Source organism: Crocuta crocuta, unplaced genomic scaffold (genome assembly GCF_008692635.1).
Source record: "Crocuta crocuta isolate KB4526 unplaced genomic scaffold, BGI_CrCroc_1.0 scaffold1310, whole genome shotgun sequence".
NCBI classification, from domain to species: Eukaryota; Metazoa; Chordata; class Mammalia; order Carnivora; family Hyaenidae; genus Crocuta; species Crocuta crocuta.
In genome coordinates, this window is record NW_027528861.1 from 511,496 (window position 1) to 521,430 (window position 9,935).

Here is a 9,935-nt window from a genome sequence, read left to right on the forward strand (position 1 = left end):
GGAGCTTCAATTTTGCAAAGATTTTTTTTTTTTTATATTGTGAAATGAATTGCTTCAGTACTTTTAAATATAAATTGATTTCCATGGTCATGCTCATTACAGAAGATCAGGATTTGATTTACAGTCACAAGATATATTTGGTCATTGATACTATCCAATTTAAATTTTACTGGAATTTTGACTGGCAATTTTTTCTAATCCCTGTCCTTTTACTTTCCCCTGAAAATGAAGAATTCAACGGAAGGGAGCCAGTTCGGTTTCCCTAAGGGAGCTTGATCATAGTGGGGCCACTGCTCACTTCTACTGTTGCATCCTTAGTTGTATTTTATAGCAACTTCTGTATCTTCCATCAAACCCCAAATGCTGAAGTGAAATTCATAGCGATTTTTTTTGCTGGACAGAAGAAATGTTTCCAGTCAACCATAGAGGACCCAGCTTGTAAGGACTCACAGTTCTTTTGCACCCTGGAAGTTAGCCTTCCTCTTTCAGGTTTACAGCACCCTCTGTTGGGAAATGTCTGCCAAATCTAAAAACTGTGAAAGAGCATTAACATTTCTCAACCAAACTGGAAACACAAAATTTTATTGTTGTTCCTTCCTCTCTTTCTTTGTCCCTTTCTTTCTCTCTCTTTTTTTTTCTTTCCTTCTTTCCTTCTTTTCATCTTTGTCTTTCTATTTTTAATATAGAAGTAGTTCCCTGAATTTTCAAGACCTACACCTGTTGTGTGGCTCAAGATTCTGGAAGCCTTCTTTCTTCTATATAAAGTTATTATTTTGGTGGATTCAGGGACCTGATAAATATGCTACTAAAATCCCCTTCACATTTTCTTCCATGGGACCTGTGGTACTCTTGCAAATGAAGCTCCTGGTGACTCACATGAATATCCGAGTCCTTGAAATATCTACCAATAGCAAGGCATAGCATAGCTCTTGCTCTACCAACCAAAAATATAAAACATCCCTCCCCAACAATATACACGGCCAATGCTTAATTCACTGTTCATTAGTACAAAAAAAATTTCGTAAGAAATGCATCAATCATATTGAAAGCTTAAAAATAAACATAATGTGCAAAAGTAATAAAATGTTTATGTTTCTAAGCTAACCTGGGCCAGCGCCCAAAGCTCTTTTTCTGTTCCTAAGGTATAGCAGGGCGATTGCCTGGTTTCTGAATACAGCATAAAAGAGGCTTTGGGACCACTTGGCCAAAATGGTGGGTAATGTAAGTTGTATAAATGATAATGACAAAGTTAGACATAATATTCAATTATACAATTTCTTATTAAAAATAAAAACTGCATATCCATAATCAATAAATATTCTCAAAGATTTCATTTCAATTAACAATATTTAATATTTATATAAATTATCTTAAAAACACTAAGTCACATTCTGTCACATTTTAAAGAGGAAATTCATGTTGAGNNNATTTCTGAGGAAATGGGCAAACAAAAGGGGGGGGCTCATTGGGTATCAATTAATGTGTTACATCTACTGTCCTTTGAAATAGAAAATGTGGCTCATTTCTTTCACTCTTTATTTGGATTTCATTGATAATGTTTTTGTGAATTTCCCAATACTGAATGGTTTTAGATTAATTTATCTTTATGCCCCCTCACATTTTGTGTGTCCCGTATGTCCTCTCTCTGTTCATAAAGTAGAATATGATGCAGTCAGCACAAAGTTCATAAAACACAAATTGCAGTATGCAAGGCAATTTTTTCCCCTAAAGCAAAATTCAGTTTGTTTTAAGAGGCCCCATCCTCTTATATGATTTAAACCGAACTCAGTGACTATAAGCCCTCCTCAATTAAATAATGTTTTCACCTCATACCTTGTGTTCTCCCCACTACTACATTGAAGTTCTAAGTGTTCATGTAATGCCATGCCATTGACTGAAAAGGAGGATCTGGTTTTGGTTCTTGGCAAATATTCCTTCCGGCATTTGCTGAAATCTATATAATATCCAGTTAATAGTATACGACAGGCATTGTACTCATAGTATCTTTAGGTCTGTCATCTCTTTCTCTACTACCATGCTCTCCACTCATGGGAAACAGGAAATATTTGAATGCTTTCCCATCTCTCTCTTGGGCCTCAGGAAATCATTGGCCCAGTTTTAGGCCCTGTATCCTAGACACACTGTATCACCATTTCTGTGGTACTGCTGCTGAACCAGGGTGGCAGCAGAGAATTTTTCAAGGAAAATTTCAAGAATTTTCTAAGGTGTAAGTTACTTGGGCTTCACCTGAAATATATTATCATCAATCCTCTCTTCTCTCAGATGCCTAAACCTATCTCCATTCTGTATTTCCCCTATCCTACCCCAGGGATACAACTTGGGGGAAAGGAATTCTCAAAACCAGTTCTCATAGGCACTAACCATGGTTTCATTGTGTTCTTTCTCTGTCTTATATTTTTGATTTTCTTCCAGTTGTGAGGATCTTTTATTTCCTTTGGTGTTGGAGAATTTGCTTGTATTCATTATGCATTCTTCCAAGTACATTTTTTATGACTTTGGCTTCTGATTCTGAGTGCCTGGGATTTTGGAAGTCAAAAATAGTTTTCTCTGTAACCAGTTTCTCTGTCACTAGTTTCAAAATAGACTTTCCATTGATTTTTTTCCTCTTCATTTCTTCCGTAATCTTTATGTCCTGAGGCAGTGAATGTCAAGACCTCATTTGAAATGGGCAAAGTGTCAATGTAAGAGGACATTATAGGAAATTACAAAACATCAGATAAAACTTCTAAATTTTAGACTGTAACAATAAAATTTCCAAATAATGCTGCAATCAGTGTTTGAGGCTAATGCCCTGGGATTGCCAGCTGGAGCATATAAAAACCAAAACAAAACATTTCCTTTAAATTCCAACAACTGTGGTGACTATACACATTCTCTTAAACCATTTGCCTGTCAACAACACTGCTCTTCTCCTTTGTGCATTTAACAACCAGATGCAAAGTGACCCGCTTGAGCTAAAGCCAACCCTACTTTGAGGATTTAAAAGGAAGAAAGCCACTCCAAATAGAGTGGAGCCAAATGTGGTGAAAATCTGCCCCTCTGCCCAAGTCAACAGGTTACTTCTAGTTTATGAATGAAAAGAAAAATAGAATGGCTAATTTTCACTCTTTTTTTAAAAAATATTTTTATTTATTTCTAGGAGAGAGAGAGAGAGAGACAGCGTGAGCAGGGGAGGGTCAGAGAGAGAGGGAGACACAGACTCCGAAATAGGCTCCAGGCTCTGAGCTGGCAGTCAGCACAGAGCCCGACGCGGGGCTCGAACCCATGAACCGTGAGATCATGACCTAAGCGAAAGTCGGACGCTTAACCGACTAAGCCACCCAGGCGCCCCTAATTTTCACTCTTATCTTAGAAATGCAGACCTTTGATCACGAGAAGTCTTTTTCTAACCACCAGTCAGAACAACTAAATTTCTCTTCTGGTTCAAATATGTTGGTTGAGGTATAGAGGATCTAAAAATCTTACCCAGGTATGTAGGATTCCTTCTAAAGTTTAGGGTTTACTGTCTTCTTTTATTTTGTCCCTTGTCCTTAAATATCTTTTTAAATTGAAGTTGCCTCTACCTGTCACATGTACTAAGCTAAACATGCCCTGGCATGATAGTATACTAGGGTGTCACCAGTGCCAAAAGGAGTCTCTTTGGTAGCAAATACACAACAATCATTTTCCCACTTAATTGAATGCTTCCTCTCTTGTAGCCCTATTTTTTTTTCCTTATGGTGACATCTCAGCTCCCAGAAATTCCTACCCTCTTTTCCTGGGCCTCACTTGACTATTTTCACTGCTGCTTCTTATGCTTGTAGAAAAATTCATCATTAGCTACATAAGTACACTATATTTTTATTACTAACTTAGTGTCAACAGCTCTCATCAAGTCTCCTATGCCATACAGAGGAGGAGAATTTCCAGAATTCCCTTTCCATTTGTTTCTTGGTTAAATGTTGTCAATAAAAGATACACAAGATTTAGAAAGCAGAAGAGAAGGAGAGGTCATTACTCTCTGGAAGCAGCTGCTGGCAGACAAGTGGGAAGACATGAGATCTGAAGAAATTGGCAGAAAAATTTCTTAAGAATCACCTGGATCCAGGGGTGCCTGGGTGGCTCAGTCAGTTGGGCATCTGACTTCGACTCAATCATGATCTCATGGTCCATGAGCCCAAGCCCTGTGTCTGGCTCTGTGCTAACAGCTCAGAGCTTGGAGCTTGGAGCCTGGAACCTGAAGCTTGCTTCAGATTCTGTGTCTCCCTCTCTCTCTGCCCCTCCCCCACTTGCCCTCTGTCTCTCAAAAAATAAACATAAATTTAAAAAATTAAAAAAAAAAGAATCACCATCACCTAGATCCATGCTCCATACCTAGATAGTTGGTGAGAGTACTCTAGACATTCCTGGCTTCACAGCAGGTCTAGGGAACATCCTTGACAACCACTAATTTTACTGCTACAGACTAAAATACTTGGGAAACCAATGGTCTTGGGATTTTCTGTGGTTGGGGAATGAACTCGGAAGAATCACCTACTTTCAGACTGAAGACTGAGATAAGTGGTCATGGCTTCCTGACTTCTGCTCCTGCTTTTCTTTCTAAAAGGTTAATAACTTCTAGTGCCCCTAATGAAAACTTTCATACTGTGAATATATAGACTGACTTTGACTTTCTGATCTAACTCTAATTGAATACACTACTCTTTGCGTCTTTCCACTTTGTGAGTTTAGTGAAACCCTTAACAAGATTTTAAATTCCCAATCTCTTCCTATTTGGGACAAAGAAAAGCATCTCTCAAGGTATTTGGTTTGAACTCGTCCCAGTGGAGGTTGTATCTCTGTTCTTTTGTAGTAATTTCTTCATTTTACAAGAGATCAAAGTGTCACAGCATTTACTTCCTCTACACTGAGATGGTTTAGCATCCACAAGACCTCATATTTCCCAATTTTGAGAACATTTAGTTCTAACCTCCCCATGTCCTTTTTTTATGCGTAGATCCTCAGTTAGATACTAGATTTGTGGCCTTAATTTGCTCTTATTATTTTCATCAAATAGAAATTCTAGAGAGGAAACTTTGAGTTGCAGATTTACTAGCAAAACAAATGGTTGCTGTTATACATGTCTAGGGAATCTTTATTTATAAAAAGCAAGCTCTGTATATTTGTTCATCCATGCCCATCTCCTGAGACTGTGTTCTATCTATTTGAAAGGACTGTTTTGAAGACTTAATGAATCCTAAAATCTTTTTAAGGCCCTCAGTACATAATTGACCAATCAAAACTTTGCTGAAATGTCCACTTGCATCTAATCCTCTTAAGTACTTCTAGTTCAAGAGATATGATTGATCAAAATTATACCTGAGAATTGGCTAAAATATTGGCAGGTGCTCACTTATAAAAGTTTACTTGTGAAGATATTACCAGTCTTAAAGAGCCATCTTTAACATTTGGAAGGCTACTTTGTATAAGCATTATGGAATTCTGGTGGCTTACGGAAGCAAATGGAAAAGTTAATGGGGTTCCTACACTGTAATATGAAATACTAGTGCTAAGCCATCACATCTCAGTTCTCATATATATAAAGAGTTAAAACCTTGCATCACTGAAACACTGCACAAATGATTATTGAAGATATGGAAATAGAAATTATATTTGAGGTTTGTTTCTGCACCAGATTGACTCTAGCTGTCAGGACCAATAAAACAACTGCTGAGTTATTTCAAATAGGCACATAATAGAGTTGTTGTGACTGTCAGGACATCAGTGGCACAGAAAACAATCCACCACTTCACTGAAAGCACCAACAAGTGACATAGTTCTATGAATCATTAAGATAGAACCAAAGTGAACAAATTTATAATATGTGATTTTGTTGAGGCATGCAGGGAATTCAGACTTCCAATTCGTTTCTCATTTGACCTCTAATCACCTTAGAAATAATCCTACAACTCTGAACTAACACTGGACCATGAACTTCTGAAGGAATGTTGAAGGTTAAAGAATGTATGACAAAAGAACATGCAAAATAGGTATTTTTTTCCTTTGATGCTCTTTTTTTCTCCTTTTAAAAACATCCTGTCCATCCCCAGGAATTCACTATTCTCAAGTTCTCTCAGCTCCATCTGTGATAATAAATAGTCTGACAGTCTCCTTCATCCTCAAGAATCATTGACTTCTTACTCAAAGTGAACTCTGAGCTAAAGAGAATTATTGGACAAATAATGGTCAAATCTAATGAAATCTTACTAGAACAATTAAAAGTGTTATGGGAAAATATTTGGCACCAGGTAATATTCCTGACATCTTTCAAATCACAGTGTATCTTACTTACATGTAAAGCTATTTTTATTTGATTATTTTGGTTTTTGTTTATGTGTTTATATTCGCTACTAACATAGGCTTTCCTTATCAACTTAAGTGAACACAGGTGAGTGTCCAAATGTCCAATATTTACATACTGCATATTGCCGAATCTAAATTAATTTCCCTTTTTTTATTTCAAACCCCATCATGTATGAGCCACTTAATTAACACCATGTTTTTATCACAAACCCAATACAAGTAAGAAAGCAGTCGTTCCTATGAAAATTCCAAAATAATTATTGAATGAGGGATGAAATGTCAAAGGGATTCATTATTTCATAGTAAAGTTGTATAATAAGAAATTCTTATATAAGCACTTTCAAAGAAACTCCAATAATCTATTTGCCTGTATTTGTTCTCATGAGGGAAATAATGATCCAAGTTTTTTAAATCCAATCGCACCTAATATGGTTAGAAAGCTGTATGTATCCTGTTATTTCCTGTTTTAACTTTTTAATGACCTCACTGTCTCTACCAGCCTTAAGGAGATACCAGCTGTGTTTCAGAACCTATAAAGAACCTGATGAGAGACACAGGATACATGAAAGCTAATTATAGATTAAGGTGATTCAAACTACAAAACAGCTATGGGAAATAAACCATTTAGCCAAGATGAATTTGACAGAATGAAAAAGTGACACAGCTATCTTCTGCTAAGCCTATCCCTGTGTCAGAAAAAATTAAAATTAGAAACCCTCCACTCCAAAAAGTAGGGGGATAATTCCTTTTTTTTTTTTTTAATGTTTTTTTTCATTTATTTCTGAGAGACAGACAGACAGACAGACAGACAGAGTGAGCAGTGGAGGGTCAGAGATAGAGGAAGACACAGAATCTGAAACAGGCTCCAGGCTCTGAGCTGGCTGTCAGCACAGAGCCCCACGTGGGGCTCAAACACACGAACCGTGGGATTATGACCTGAGCGGAAGTCGGACGCTCAACCGACTGAGCCACCCAGGTGCCCCAGTAGAGGGGTAATTCTTGAGAAGAGTATTTTAAAATATTTTTTCTAAGTCACACACAGATTATAAATTTCCCAAGAGGAAACCTGGTCACTCAGCTTTCTTTCATTCACAAAGTTATATGAAGTTAGGTAGAACTGTGCAACTATAAGCCAAGCTAATAACTGCTGCTGCAGTGTGCTGAATGACAAAGAGTCCCCTTGCTCTAAATCAAAGCTGCCAACTTGAGAAGAAAGAAAAAATTTGAAGGCCAACATAATTCAGCGATTACACTAAGGGGAAATGACGCTATTGTCATGGAAACCATTGGAGGGAGCCCAAAGTGTCGTGTAAATACCATCTCTTTGTTGTATCCCTCATTTGTTTGTTTATCAAAAAGCTCTTTAATGTGTTCAGTAATTTTAATTAAGAAAAACAAATGTTTTAGATGTTATGTGTCTAAAAATATTTTGTAACTAATATGCTATGAGCAAAATAGTATGCAGAATTGGCAGCGGAATGGCAGCTAAGTCAAAAGTGCAGAAATGCTATTAATGGAAATTTTGTTCTTTTTAGCCTGAGATTTCTTGACATAGTCTAGCTTGGCAATATAAGTGTGTCTCATATAGAATGTGAGATGGTTACTGTGACTTGCTGGTACCAATAAAATATTTCTTAATGTCATTTGGTTACATTTTAACGTTTAATATCACTAGCTTCTTTTCTTCTGTTTCCAAACAGAATGAATAGACCTCAAACAAGGAAACTGAGCTAGATATCTTGTGTGGCACAACCTGTTTTTGCTCATTAGCAATTTAAATTAGTTTGACATTCCTTCAATAGTTCCAACAACTTGGTGCTAGGTGCTGAAATAGCATTGGTCCTATACAAAAGTTATTTCACTAAAAGCAAAGTTTCGATGGTGACCCACAGTAAGTCCCCAATAAATATTTTGAAATGAGCAAATCTATTAAAAGGTACACAATTAAAACATCTTTTCACAAATGCTAAATCTATCCTTCTGGATCCATGGTCTTGCCAGGCTCTTCTTTCTTTCCGTCTATTTCTTTGCTCAGATTTATAAACAAATATATGAAAACCCAGAACAGCTTTCTTCTCCTTCCTGAGGAAGGTACCTATCAGAAATGTCAAGAATTTTGTTTGACTTCTACATTATGCGAAAATAATAAAAGCCTAGGCTCAGAATTTCTTCCTAAAACTTCAGTTGCACATGACATCTCTTCCCTTCTTAGATAAGAAAGATCAATGTTGGTATTGATTTACTTAATACTAAGACCAGGAAAACCTAATATAATTTGTAAAATAGCCCCTCCATCATTTCAACAAAGCATAGAAATACAGCTTCAAAACACAGTTCAGGAACACATTTAGGAACTCAATAAAAGAAGCAAATACTTGCAAAGACATTTTTTTTTTNAAATAGCTAAACTACATTTCAAACATATGTGCATTTAAAATGTTTATAGTTCCTACCTGTGCTAAGCTATCTGGTTGCCAGCTGTGGATCCTGGCATATTTTACAATAGAACCAAAACATATTAGTGAGGACAAGGGATTCTACTTCTAAGATTTCTCTCCCTTAAGGGTTTCAACTGCTTTTCAGGCGTTCACTATATTAATCCTGACACCATCTATCCAAGTTTGGTAGGAGATAAGAATATCATTCTTGATCTATAAACAGAGAAATTGATCTGCCAGAAGATTAAGTGATATGCTTGTAATCAGATAATGAGGCAGAAATGAATTGAGGCAAAGAAACCTGGTGTGACAGGATAAAACTCTGGATGCGAAGCAAACAGGGAAGTAGACTACTTGGTAGTCTAGTAAACCCATTGTTTTCGATTGGTGTTCCAAATGTCTAACCCAAGCATGGAGAGAGAAAAAAGTGATGGAGAAGCAGAGCAAGGAGCATGATTTTAAGGTTATGAATTTCCAGAACTAAGAACGGCAATTTTCAACCACAACAAATGTAAAGACAAAATAAACTACCTGGACAACACTAAATTCCAAATGCGGATTCCTATTGCTTTCTTTGATGCTTCTTGAATGTTACTAGGTATTCTAGAGGGATCTACAGTTCTGTCATTATTTACACAAAATGCTCTGATAAATGAACCAAGGCCCTTCAGACTCAATAGGCCCCAAAGTTCATGTTTCCTTGTGCCTTTTCTTGTAATCATTACCCTACTTAATGGCTTCACCATTGTCCTAGTCACCTTAGGTAGACATGCAGGACTCAAAGCACTTAGAAATAGCTTAAAAATCATTTAGTCCTCTCTCTCTCTCTCTTTCTCTCTCAATGAGAATTTCTTTTCTTAAATGAGAATTTCTTAAATAATTTTTTTCTAAAACTAGTATAGTTTTAAGTTCATAGCACACTTGTGGGGAAGGTACAGAGATTCCCCATTACCTCATTCTCCCTCAACATGTAACCTCCCTCATTATCAATATCCCCCACCAGAGTAGTATATTACAATTGATGAATCTACACTGATGCATCATCATCACCTCAAAATCATAGTATACATCAAGGTTCACTCTTAGTGTTATATACTTTATGGGTTTGGACAAGTGTATAATGACATGTATCCATAATTCTGTTATCAAACAATG